The sequence below is a fragment of the Capricornis sumatraensis genome, chromosome 2 (assembly GCF_032405125.1).
Source record: "Capricornis sumatraensis isolate serow.1 chromosome 2, serow.2, whole genome shotgun sequence".
NCBI lineage: Eukaryota > Metazoa > Chordata > Mammalia > Artiodactyla > Bovidae > Capricornis > Capricornis sumatraensis.
This window is the reverse complement of record NC_091070.1, coordinates 202527027-202539405: the sequence shown is the minus strand read 5'-3', so window position 1 is coordinate 202539405 and position 12379 is coordinate 202527027.

Below are 12379 nucleotides of genomic sequence, written 5' to 3'. Positions count from 1 at the left end.
GGGAGGGTTGCCATTCCTTTCTCCACAGGATCATCCTAAGGTAATGCTCCCCACAATGTGTTTTAGAAAAAAACTACTAGGCTCTTAATTCTTCCAGAGTGGTCCAACAGTGCAGTTAAAACTGCTTTTGTTTGTTATACCCACAGTATGAAAAACAACTGTCAAGACAAAGAGAAAAACTTCAGGGCTGCCATTAGAGTGTTTCTGCCCAGGAGTAATAAGTCATGCTCATATCTTGTACCCCAAGGGACATTTCACCCTTGTGGTATTCTTCCCCAAAGGGCATAATAAGTTCAACCTAGTCAAGAGAAAACTTCAGAAAATCCTTAATTGAGGAACATTCTATAAAATATCTGACCAGTACTCTTCAAAAGTTGGAAAAAATAAGGAAATAAAGAAAACTACCATAGATTGGAGAACATCAAGGAAACATGTCAATTAATACAATGTGGAATCCTGGCCTGGATTGAAAACAAACAAACAAAATCGTTCAGTAGTGGGAAAACTGTCAAAATGCAAATATAGTCTTCTCAGTCAATCTAGCTGAAGGTCTGTCCATTTTTAAGCTTTTAGGAGAACCAATTTCGGTTTCATTGATTTCCTCTGTTCTATTTTCTGTTTCATTTGTCTCTTCTTTGTGCATTGTGCGTCTTCAGTCACTTCAGTCGCATCTGACTGTTTTCAGCCCCATGGACTGTAGCCCACCAGGCCCCTCTGTCCATGAGATTTTCCCCGCAAGAATACTGGAGGGGGTTGCCATGCCCTCCTTTGGGGATCTTTTAGACCCGTGGATAGAACCCACATCTCCTGTGTCTCCTACACTGCAGGCAGATTCTATACTGCTGAGCCCCCGGGGGAGGCCCTTATCTCTGCTCTAACCTTTATTATTTCTTCTTCCTACTAGTTTTGGGTTTAGTTTGTTAATCTTTTCTAATTCCTTAAGGTGTACATTTAGGTTATTGATTTGATATGTTTCTTCCCTTTTAAGGTTAGCATTCACAGCATTAAATTTCCCCCTTAGCACTGTTTTCACTACATCTCACAAGTTTCCATCTTTTCATTGTATATTTTCATTGTTTTGCAAATGCAAACAGTGTTTTTCACTTGCATTCATCTCTAAGTATTTTCTTATTTCTGTTTTGATTTCTAATTTGACCTGTTGCTTGGTTAAAATGGTTAAAAGTGTGCTGTTTAATTCCCATAATTTTTTGAATTTTCTAGTTTTCCTTTCATTATTGATTTTAACTTCATTCTGCTGCAATCACAGAAAATACTTGGTGTCCTTAACATCTTTAAAAAATCTATTTGAGAATTGACTTGTGGTCTAACATATGGTCTGTATTAGAGAATGTCCTACGTGCAGGTGAGAAGAATGTTTATTCTGTTGTTGGGTAGAACGTTCTCCTTGTTAAAAGTAATCGGTTTTTTGTGTTGTTCAAATTCTCTTACTTATCTTCTCTCTGGTTCTATCCATTATGGACAGTGTGGTACTGAAATCTTCAACTATTGTTATAGGACTGTTATTTCCTTCTTTTCCTTCAGTTTTTGCTTCATATACTTTGGAGGTTTGTTATTATGTCTGTAAATATTTGTGTTATCTTCTTGCTGTATTGAAACTTTTATGTAAATATAATTTTTGTACAGGAAGGAAGTGAAGAAATGGAAGCACTGATCCAATCTATTACAAAAGCCAAGTAAGGAAGTGGACAAAAACTTATGTAATAGAAAAAAGGCATTTTTATCTGTGGAGGTTAGCTCCTGCGCTAAGCTTAAGCTAATCTCTCAACCCAGTTGGCCAGTGGAAGCGGCAGATGTATTAAAATAAGAATAAATATTCTCCAATAATAAAATCCTCACATGGGGGTTTCTCGGCTTAAAAACTCTGTGCCTTGACTGAGATACTCACCAGCACTTGACTTTGGGGGAAGAGAACCTGTTACATTAGAGGAAGATTTTCTTAAAGTCTCTAGCTTGTGAATTAAGCAAGATCTTCAACTCTTTGAGTGCATGAGATCTTTTTTTAAATTTTTCCTTCTGGAAGAAAGTATGAATTGGTTGAGAGATGGAGAGTGATTTTAGGAAAATTCTGCAACCCCAGAATTACTTTTCGAAAAAAGAAGTTTTATTCTGAAATCATTTCAAACTCACAGAAAAGTTGCAGGACTAGTACACAGGACTTCTATACGTCCAACCAGACTCCCCAAGTTTTAGTATTTTGCCACATCTACCTTATCGTCCTTATTGGAATTTTCTCTCTTTCTCTGTATATATGTAGACATATTTGTTTTTTCCTGAATCATTTAAAAGTTAGGTTGCCACACAGTAGCCTCCAATTAAAGTGAAGTGAAGTCGCTCAGTCATGTCCCGACTCTTTGCGACCCCATGGACTGTAGCCTACCAGGCTCCTCCGTCCGTGGGATTCTCCAGGCAAGAGTACTGGAGTGGGGTGCCATTTCCTTCTCCAGGAGATCTTCCCAACCCAGGGATCGAACCCGGGTCTCCCGCATTGCAGGCAGATGCCTTACCGTCTGAGCCACCAATTAAAATAAATAAATTTAAATTTTTAAAAAAAGGTTGCACACAATGCTCCATTAATACATCAGTTCAGTTCAGTTCAGTTCAGTTCAGTTGCTCAGTCGTGTCGGACTGTTTGTGACCCCACGAATCGCAGTAGCCAGGCCTCCCTGTCCATCACCATCTCCTGGAGTTCACTCAGACTCACGTCCGTCGAGTCCATGATGCCATCCAGCCATCTCATCCTCGGTCGTACTACCCTTTAATGCTTTAGTGTCGATTTGCTAAAAGAAAGGGTACTCTCCACAGTAAAACCAACCAGCAAATCAGAAAACTAACATTGGCGCAATTTGCCTATGTAATTTATATACCCCACTCACATCACTATTATTCTGATATCTTCTATAGGTCCAAGATCCAATCCAGAACCACACATTTAGTTGTTATGTCTCTTTATTCTCCTTCAATAGGCAACAGCTCTTTGGTCTTTCTTTGCTTTTTATCATCTCGACGTTATTTAAAGAGTGCAGACGCACACTCTGGAGCCCGTGCTCTGCAACAAGAGAAGCCACCGCCGCGGCAATGAGAAGGCCGAGCACAGCAGTGGAGAGCGGACCCTGCTCACCACAACTAGAGAAAGCCCATGCGCACCAATGAAGACCCAGCACAGCCAAAAGAAATAATTTTAAAACGAAAGAAAATTGAAATAATGGAAGAAGACAAAAAAATTGCAAAGGAAAGGCTAGGAAGGACTTTTATCGAAGATTTTGAGTGGAAAAGCTTACATTTCTGCAGGCAGAGAGTTCTGGAAAAAATAAGTACCTATATTGACGTCAGTCAGAAGTAATTCCTTGGGGCCACCTCTTTAGTGGGCTCAGAATCAAAACCCACCTCCAAATCTGTCCTCCTCTTATGGGAGCCAAAGAATTAGAAGGTCATTTCCACATTGGGCTGAACTCCTAGGTCACTCAGGTCTTCCTGTTTTCCATACACTAGGTGGCACCCAAGTTAAGGGCTTGTCCCCATGGTCAGTTAGGGTAAGTTCTGGCTTATTCCTCTCTCTTCAAAAATATCTAATGTGGGGATTACTAATCAAAGTGTGACTTCTTCCAACTCTCTCCCTGCAAATGTTACTTTAGGGCCATTCTGCATTTTTAATTAAATCCTCCTTTCCTGTCAACCTGATGTAGACCGGATGGAAAGGGTTTCTGGATGACACCCCATTCCCCCAGGAAAGGAGGGGAGGGAAGCAGGTGGACTTATAAGACTCCCAGGCACTTCCAGCCCTCTGTATGGTAGGGCAAAGGTTTAGGACAATGCATACTTTGCCACAGGTGTTACATTTTAGCACCAAAACATGCAGAAGCTTGAGGGAGGGCACACAGAAAAGATAAAGAGAAAACAAGAGGGTCTGGGTAGGGCCCTGCAGTGACCGCTTCTTGTACATGAATCTATTCTCCAAGTACCTGCTAGGAGCTAAATTGAGTTCCCTTTAAATCCTCGTATTAATGTACTAACCCCCAGTAATTTCAGAATGTGACTGTATTTGGAGATAAGATCTTTAAAGAAGTAAGTTAAAATTGAGGTGATTAGGGAGTGTCCTAATCTTGGTATTAGTCACTAATATGACTAGTGTGTTTTTTATTTGTTTCGTTGGCTGTGTTGCAGCATGTGAGATCTTTCTCGTTGCTGCAATGTGGGATCTAGTTCCCGGAGTCAGGGATCAAACCCTGGCTTGGATCAGACTCCATGCATTGGGAGCATGGAGTCATAGGCACTGGACCACCAGAGAAGTCCCTGGTATCTTTATAAGAAGAGGAAATTTGGCCACAGACATGCACAGAGGAGAGATGCAGGGAGAAGACAGCCATCTATAGGCCAAGGAGAGAGGTCTCAGAAGAAACTAACCCTGTCAACTCCCTGATCTTGGACTTCTAGCCCCCAAAACTGTGAGAAAATAAATTTCTATCTTGGAAGTCATTCAGTCCATAATATTTTGTTACGGCAGCCCAAGCAAACTAGTACAGAATCTATTGCATCTGGAAGCAGATTCTGTAATTATATCGCTTTTAAAGCAAAGTGTTTTCCAAACAAGAGACTTTCTGTACCTGGTTACCTCTATGGAGATCGCAAAGTTAGTCAAAATATGTTTTTTAATTAAAGATGTCCACTCTGTTAATGAAGCAATACTGCCCTTCATTTCCAGTTGCTCCCAACCCAGTCATAATACTGCTAAATATTTCACAGTCACAACCTTGGGTTCTACCTTTTTCTCTCTTCCAGTGTACTAAGAAAACATTCCAAAGATTATCCATTTTTCCTAAATGCTTTGAAAGGGTTTAAATAATATTATGTTTCTTGGTTGTTTGGTCTCATCTGACACAGTGATGACCTATTGCTGTTCTGTCCTTCAGTAGATGCTTGCAAACAAAGCAACTATCTTTCTGTGTAGCCTAAGAGAGCCACAATGCTTTTGTGAAAAATATTACAAAATTTTATGGGACTCTGGCTCCACTACCTAGAACATAATATCTCTTCAAGGGAACAGCATCTTTCCAACAACTGAGAAAAAAAAAAACTATTTTCAAGAACTCCAGACATATTGCAGTTTCACAGATGTACTCTTTATTGGACATGATTGGAAATTTTCTCTTTTCTTTTCATGCATAAGAATAAGATAGACCTATGGCTAATGGGATTCCATATTCAAAATGTGTTGGGTTTCTTTGTGCATTTAAATGAACACGATTCATATGTATGAGTTTCCATAACAGCATAAGGCAGTTAACAAGCTTGGGGCACTAGTGCTGCCAGAGACATGGTGAGCAGGGGAATCAAATCCAAATCAGAATAAGTATCTATTCCCATGGGGGTCAAATCACTACTACGTTTGATTTGTAGTGCCTGACTGTCCCCAAGTGCAGGGGGCTAAGGGTTTGTGACTTGCTCATAAATCGGGCCACAGTAATGGCAATAAGGGCTTCCCTGGTGGCTCAGACAGAAAAGAATCTGCCTGCAATGCGGAAGACCTGGATTCGATCCCTAGGTTGGGAAGAACCACTGGAGAAGGGAATGGCTACCCACTCCAGTATTCTTGCCTGGAGAATTCCATGGACAGTAGGCTATACTCCATGGGGTCACAAACAGTCAGACAACTGAGTGACTAACGCTTCACTTCAATGGCAATAAACATGTCAGCCTTGGGAAGGGGAAGTGCATGTGATTCAGCTGGGCTTAATTTAATTTTTGAATCCACTGGGCAAGTACTGGAGTGACTGGGGAGGGAGGCTGACTGACATCCACGGAACAGGTCATCTTGTTTACCAAGTTAAGGAGCGTCTCCTCCATTCTGAAGATTCTCAAGGTGAATAAATACTCTCATAGTCTAGACCCATTTTAAGAGGGTCTTAAATCCACCTACATATCTCTTCTCCAATCTTCCTTGTCATCGATTTTCTTATCTTGTCCCTTTCAAGTCCCCAACCATAATGTTAACAGTTTACCACTTTTTTGTATGTCCCTGGGGGGCTTTACCTTGGAACATCTTCCCTAACAAGGAAAGTGTACCAGTTGTGCTACCTGAGTCCTGCCCACTGGAAGGATTTCCCTTCTCTGTAGTCTGTCAGGTGAATAGAATCCAGTAGCACACTGCTGGCCACTACCAGCGTCCTGTGCTGAGTATTCTGTAAAAAGTTGAAATGCTTTCTCCCTTGGCTCACTGATCATAGGAAACTGTGAGGTCATTGGTGTTGGCTGAGGGATGGGCGGCAGGGGACGAGAGTGGACAGAGTAGGAATGTAAACAGTTAGCTCGTGCAACTTTCATGCATATTCAGACTCGAGCCTGGTCTTAAGGGACCACTCCCACTTGATGCATGAAGTACCCTCTGTTTTATGGTTTGAGATCAGTTGGGGATGCATAATCACCAAGTGTTTTGTGATTAAGTGTTGTTGTACGCTGCTGGAGTCCAGGAGCAAGCCAGGTGCTAGTTCCCAAAAGAGCCATTTGCTGAATTCGACATGCTTTCTAAATGATACTCTATTTATTAGGATAAAGTTAGCTGGCAACTTCAGATGATTGTACTTGCAGACTTATTGTATGTTTGTTTCTATCACACCAGAGTATCTCAAACCAAAGGCCACCAGCCCCATTCTTTCAGTTCAGTTCAGTTCAGTCGCTCAGTCGTGTCCGACTCTTTGCGACCCCATGAATCGTAGCACACCAGGCCTCCCTGTCCATCACCAACTCCCGGAGTTCACTCAGACTCATGTCCATCGAGTCAGTGATGCCATCCAGCCATCTCATCCTCTGTCATCCCCTTCTCCTCCTGCCCCCTGGGATGCCTCCTTCCTCCCAGCATCAGAGTCTTTTCCAGTGAGTCAACTCTTCGCATGAGGTGGCCAAAGTACTTCAGCTTCAGCTTTAGCATCAGTCCTTCCAAAGAAATCCCAGGGCTGATCTCCTTCAGAATGGACTGGTTGGATCTCCTTGCAGTCCAAGGGACTCTTAAGAGTCTTCTCCAACACCACAGTTCTAAAGCATCAATTCTTCGGCACTCAGCCTTCTTCATAGTCCAACTCTCACATCCATACATGACTACTGGAAAAACCATAGCCTTGACTAGATGGACCTTTGTTGGCAAAGGAATGTCTCTGCTTTTGAATATGCTATCTAGGTTGGTCATAACTTTTCTTCCAAGGAGTAAGCGTCTTTTAATTTCATGGCTGCAATCACCATCTGCAGTGATTTTGGAGCCCCCCAAAATAAAGTCTGACACTGTTTCCACTGTTTCCCCATCTACTCCCCATTCTTTACTTTGTTATAAATAGTCAAATAGGAGATTTTTTCATGCCTCCATTTTTTCCCCATCTGCCTCCCATCCCAATTTTAAAAATTTTTTTAAAAGAAGAAGAAAAGGAAGGATGGAGTGTTAGAGAGTCCTTTAGGAAAATTGTCTATATTGGGTCCTGAATCCCATAAAACTGCCATATAACTATTTATCCTCCTCATGGGAAGCATATGGGATTAACAGACTGTGACAATGGTCTTTTATTTTTCCATAATATTGTAACTTCTATCTGTTAAAAGGCTTTCAAGACCAAAGAAAGCAACTTAAAGAAAGGAATTTATGTTATAAAACTTTTATTTGATCTAACATTTGATCTTGCTCTTTTGAGTTCAGTGGTTTCATCTGGAGAGACATAGGAGTGACAGAATTCATACCTTTTTGTTACGGGAAATTTCAACCATACATAAAGCAGAGAGAATAGTATAATAAGCCTCTAAGCACCTATCTTCCAGCTTCAACACTAATCAACATTCTATTCTTGTTATTTATACACTATCATTCCTACCACTATGTGTTTTCTTTTGCTGGAGTATTCTAAAACAATCTAAGACAGCATATAGTTTCACTTTGTAAATTCTTCAGTAATATAGACTAATTTTATAAACATAGCATAACCACAATTTCATTATCATTGCCCCCAAAATCAACAATTAACTCCTTAATATCATCTAACAATTAGTCCATGTTCAGTTTTTCCCAATGGTCTCAAAATGCCTTTTTATAGTTGGGTTATTTAAATCAGGATCTAAACAAGATATACATATTGCATTTGGTTGGAAGGTCTCTTTAGTTTCTCTCTCATTTTCTAAGGTAAATACAGTCTTTTCTATTGGAGAAATTTGTGTTTTTTCTAGTTTCCAAAATAGGCATCAGGTTTCTAAATATAAGGAAAAAGCCTTAGCTAAAGAGCCACATATTATTCAGACTAGTCTAAGAAAACTAATAAATTGAGTAAATGAACTTGAATAGATTAAAAGCGCACATCAGAATAGAATCGTTGGCCCTGGTGACCCAGTGGTGAGGAGTCTGCCTGCCAGTGCAGGAGACACGAGGAGGATGCCACATGACACAGAGCGACTGGGCCCCTGCGCTGCGACTATGGAGCCCAGGAACAGTAACTACTGAGCCCACGCACTGCAACTGCCGAGGTCGGTGCCCTGGAGCCCCTGCTCTGCAAGGGGAGGGGCCCGCACAAGCCTGCGCAGAGCGACTGCAGGGTGGCACCCCACCCCCATCATCGAAACTAGCGAAAAGCGTGCGCAGCAGCAAAGACCCAGCACAGCCAGAGATAGAAAGAACAGGATTGTACCTTTTGGTCAGAAACATAGGAACCAAAGGCAAAAATCTGCCAAGCTTATGGCCAATTAATATATATATACACACAACACTGTATTTTCCGCATTTTGCATTTATTTTGATATTGCATCAAGTGCATTGCCAAGCCAAAATACAAGCTTTCTGGGACTTCCCTGGAGGCCCAGTGGTTAAGATTATGCACTTCCAATGCAGGGGACACAGGTTCAATCCATGGTCAGGGAACTAAGATCCCACAGGCTGAGCAGCCAAATAAATAAATAATAAAATAAATACAAGCTTCCCAATTAAAAAAATAATGGCATATGAATTTCCCTTTGTTTTAAAGTCTTCCTTATACCTATTAATGGTATTTTGGTTTTGCCTTCACTTATAGGACATTGCTGCAACAATCATATGACTCTAAGGCAAAAGTTTGGGCACAGAGCCTGACAGCCTTCAGCATGATGGCCGTAGTAAGGAATTATTGCTTTTTTCTTTGTGGTTAAGTTTGTGTATATATTTTAATTGTGTATGTATTTTATTATGTCATAAGTATAAAACAAGGTACATTCAGGGAGATATATCCGTACACTTTTCCTTATAGGTAATCATTTTTATTTATTAGTTTTTGGTTTATGCACTTTAAAATTTTGTATATATGTGTGTGTGCATGTGTGTGTGTGTGTATATATATATATATACTTTTTCCATTCTTATACAAAAAGTATAGTACTATACATACTGTTTTGCATGTTGGTTTTCTGCACTTTTATCCTGGAGGTCACTCTTTAGCAAGACATAGAAATACTCTTGTTTTTACAATTGATGAATACCCCATTGCATGTATGTACCATTGTTTATTCACCTGTCCTCTGTAGATAGACCTGTGAGCTGTTGATACTCTTATATTATTACACAGTGTGCTGCAATAAATAGCCTTGAGCATTCATCATTTCAAATTTTTGCCATTTTATCTTACCTAGAAGGGAGGTTTCTTGGGCATAGAATAAATGCACACATAATTTTGCTAGCTAATGTCAAATCTCCCTCCACAGTTGCACCATTTCTCATCTCCATCAGCAATACATGAAAGTACCTGTTTCTGCACAGTCTCACCAGCTTAGTGTGTTATCAAGTTTGAGAGTTTTACAAATCTGATAGATAAGTAGTGCTATCTTATTTTAGTATTAATATACATTTATCTTACTATACAAGTAGCAAATCAAAGTTAAGCATCTTCTCATATACTTAAGAGCTATTTGTATTTACTTTTCTTTAAGTTTCCCATTTACTACTGGATAGTTAGACTAAGATTTGAATTGCTTTTCAATATTTAGAAAAATTTTACATATTAGGGATATTGGCCTTTTGTGATATTAGTTACAGTTTTGTCTTGGTTTTTATTTAACTTTGACATTGCTCGTGGTATTTCAAGCATGCAATTTTTCAACTTTTGAAAATTTCAGGTAGATAAATTTACCCTTCTTTCTGTTACTGAATCCAGATATGGAATCAGAGGAAAGTCCTCCTCATTCCTAAGTTGTAAAAAAATTGACCTATGTTTTCCTCTAGTATTTGTGTGACTTTCTATTTTCACATTTAAATATCTGACTCACTTGGAATTTACCCAAGTGCAAGTCATGAAGAATGGATCCGATTTTGTCTTTATCCACTTCGCCATCAGTTGTTCCAACACCATTTGTTTATCAAACATTAAATGCCTGTATACCTTTGGAATCTGTCTTTAGATTTTATATCCTGTTAAATTAACTATATATCTATTTATGCACCAATACCATGTTTTAATAAAAGAGTTTTAAAAAAAAAAACTAAACTAAAAACTAAAGAAAGAAAAGAAAACAAAGTCGCTCAGTTGTGTCCAACTGTTTGTAGCCTACCAGGCTCCTCAATCCATGGAATTTTCCAGGCAAGAATACTGGAGTGGGTTGCCGTTTCCTTCTCCAGGGGGTCTTCCCGACCCAGGGATCAAACCCGAGTCTCCCACATTGCAGGCAGAAGCATTATGGTCTGAGCCACCAGGTTGGATTATCTTTAGATTTTTATATCCTATTCAATTAACCTATTTATTACCTACTTATGCACCAATACCATGTTTTAATAAGAGTTTTTTTAAAAATAGAGTTGATTTACAATGTTGTATTATACATCATGAGAAACGCTGGACTGGAAGAAACACAAACTGGAATCAAGATTGCCGGGAGAAATATCAATAACCTCAAATAGGCAGATGACACCACCCTTATGGCAGAAAGTGAAGAGGAACTAAAAAGCTTCTTGATGAAAGTGAAAGAGGAGAGTGAAAAAGTTGGTTTAAAGCTCAACATTCAGAAAACAAAGATCATAGCATCCGGTCCCATCACTTCATGGGAAATAGATGGAGAAACAGTAGAAACAGTGTCAGACTTTATTTTTTTGGGCTCCAAAATCACTGCAGATGGTGACTGCAGCCATGAAATTAAAAGACGCTTACTCCTTGGAAGAAAAGTTATGACCAACCTAGATAGCATATTCAAAAGCAGAGACATTCCTTTGCCAACAAAGGTCCGTCTAGTGAAAGCTATGGTTTTTCCTGTGGTCATGTATGGATGTGAGAGTTGGACTGTGAAGAAGGCTGAGCGCCAAAGAATTGATGCTTTTGAACTGTGGTGTTGGAGAAGACTCTTAAGAGTCCCTTGGACTGCAAGGAGATCCAACCAGTCCATTCTGAAGGAGATCAGCCCTGGGATTTCTTTGGAAGGAATGATGCTAAAGCTGAAACTCCAGTACTTTGGCCACCTCATGCAAAGAGTTGACTCATTGGAAAAGACTCTGATGCTGGGAGGGATTGGGGGCAGGAGGAGAAGGGGATGACAGAGGATGAGATGGCTGGATGGCATCACTGACTCGATGGACATGAATCTGAGTGAACTCCAGGAGTTGGTGATGGACAGGGAGGCCTGGTGTGCTGCGATTCATGGGGTCGCAAACAGTCCGACACGACTGAGCAACTGAACTGAACTGAACTGAACTGATTAGTTCCTGATGTACAACAAAGTGATTCATATATATATACATAAATATATATAATATATGAATAAATATATTCTTTCCCATTATGGTTTATTATATTATATTGAATATAGTTCCTGTGCTATACAGTGGGACCTTTTTGTTTACCTATTTTATGCATCGTATTTTGTATTTGCTTTTCCCAAATTCTTAATTTATCCTTCCCCCATCCCCTTTCCCTTTTGGTTACCCTAAGTTTGTTTTCTCTATCTGTGAGTCTGTATCTTCTTTTTTGGGCTGTGTTGGGTCTTTCTTGCTGCGTATGGCCTTTCTCTAGTTTTGGAGATTGGGCGCTACTCTCTGGTTGTGGAGCATGCGATTCTCGTTACAGTAGCTTCTCATTGCAGAGCATGACCAGCTCTAGGCACATTTAGCTCTATTCATGTTGCTGCAGATGGTATTGTTTCATTCAATAAGAGAGTTTTAATAAATGTTTCAATGTGAAGTAGGGCTAGTTTTCCATTTCTCTTCTTTTTTAGGAGATTTCTGGTTAGTCTTGTATTTATTTTCCAAAATAATATATAATCAACTTGTCTGGCTCCAGAAAAAAAATAATACCTGAAGATAACTCCCTGGTAGCTCAGCTGGTAAAGAATCCGCCTGTGCAGAGGCCCTGGTTTGATTCCTGGGTTGGGAAGTTCCCCTGGAGAA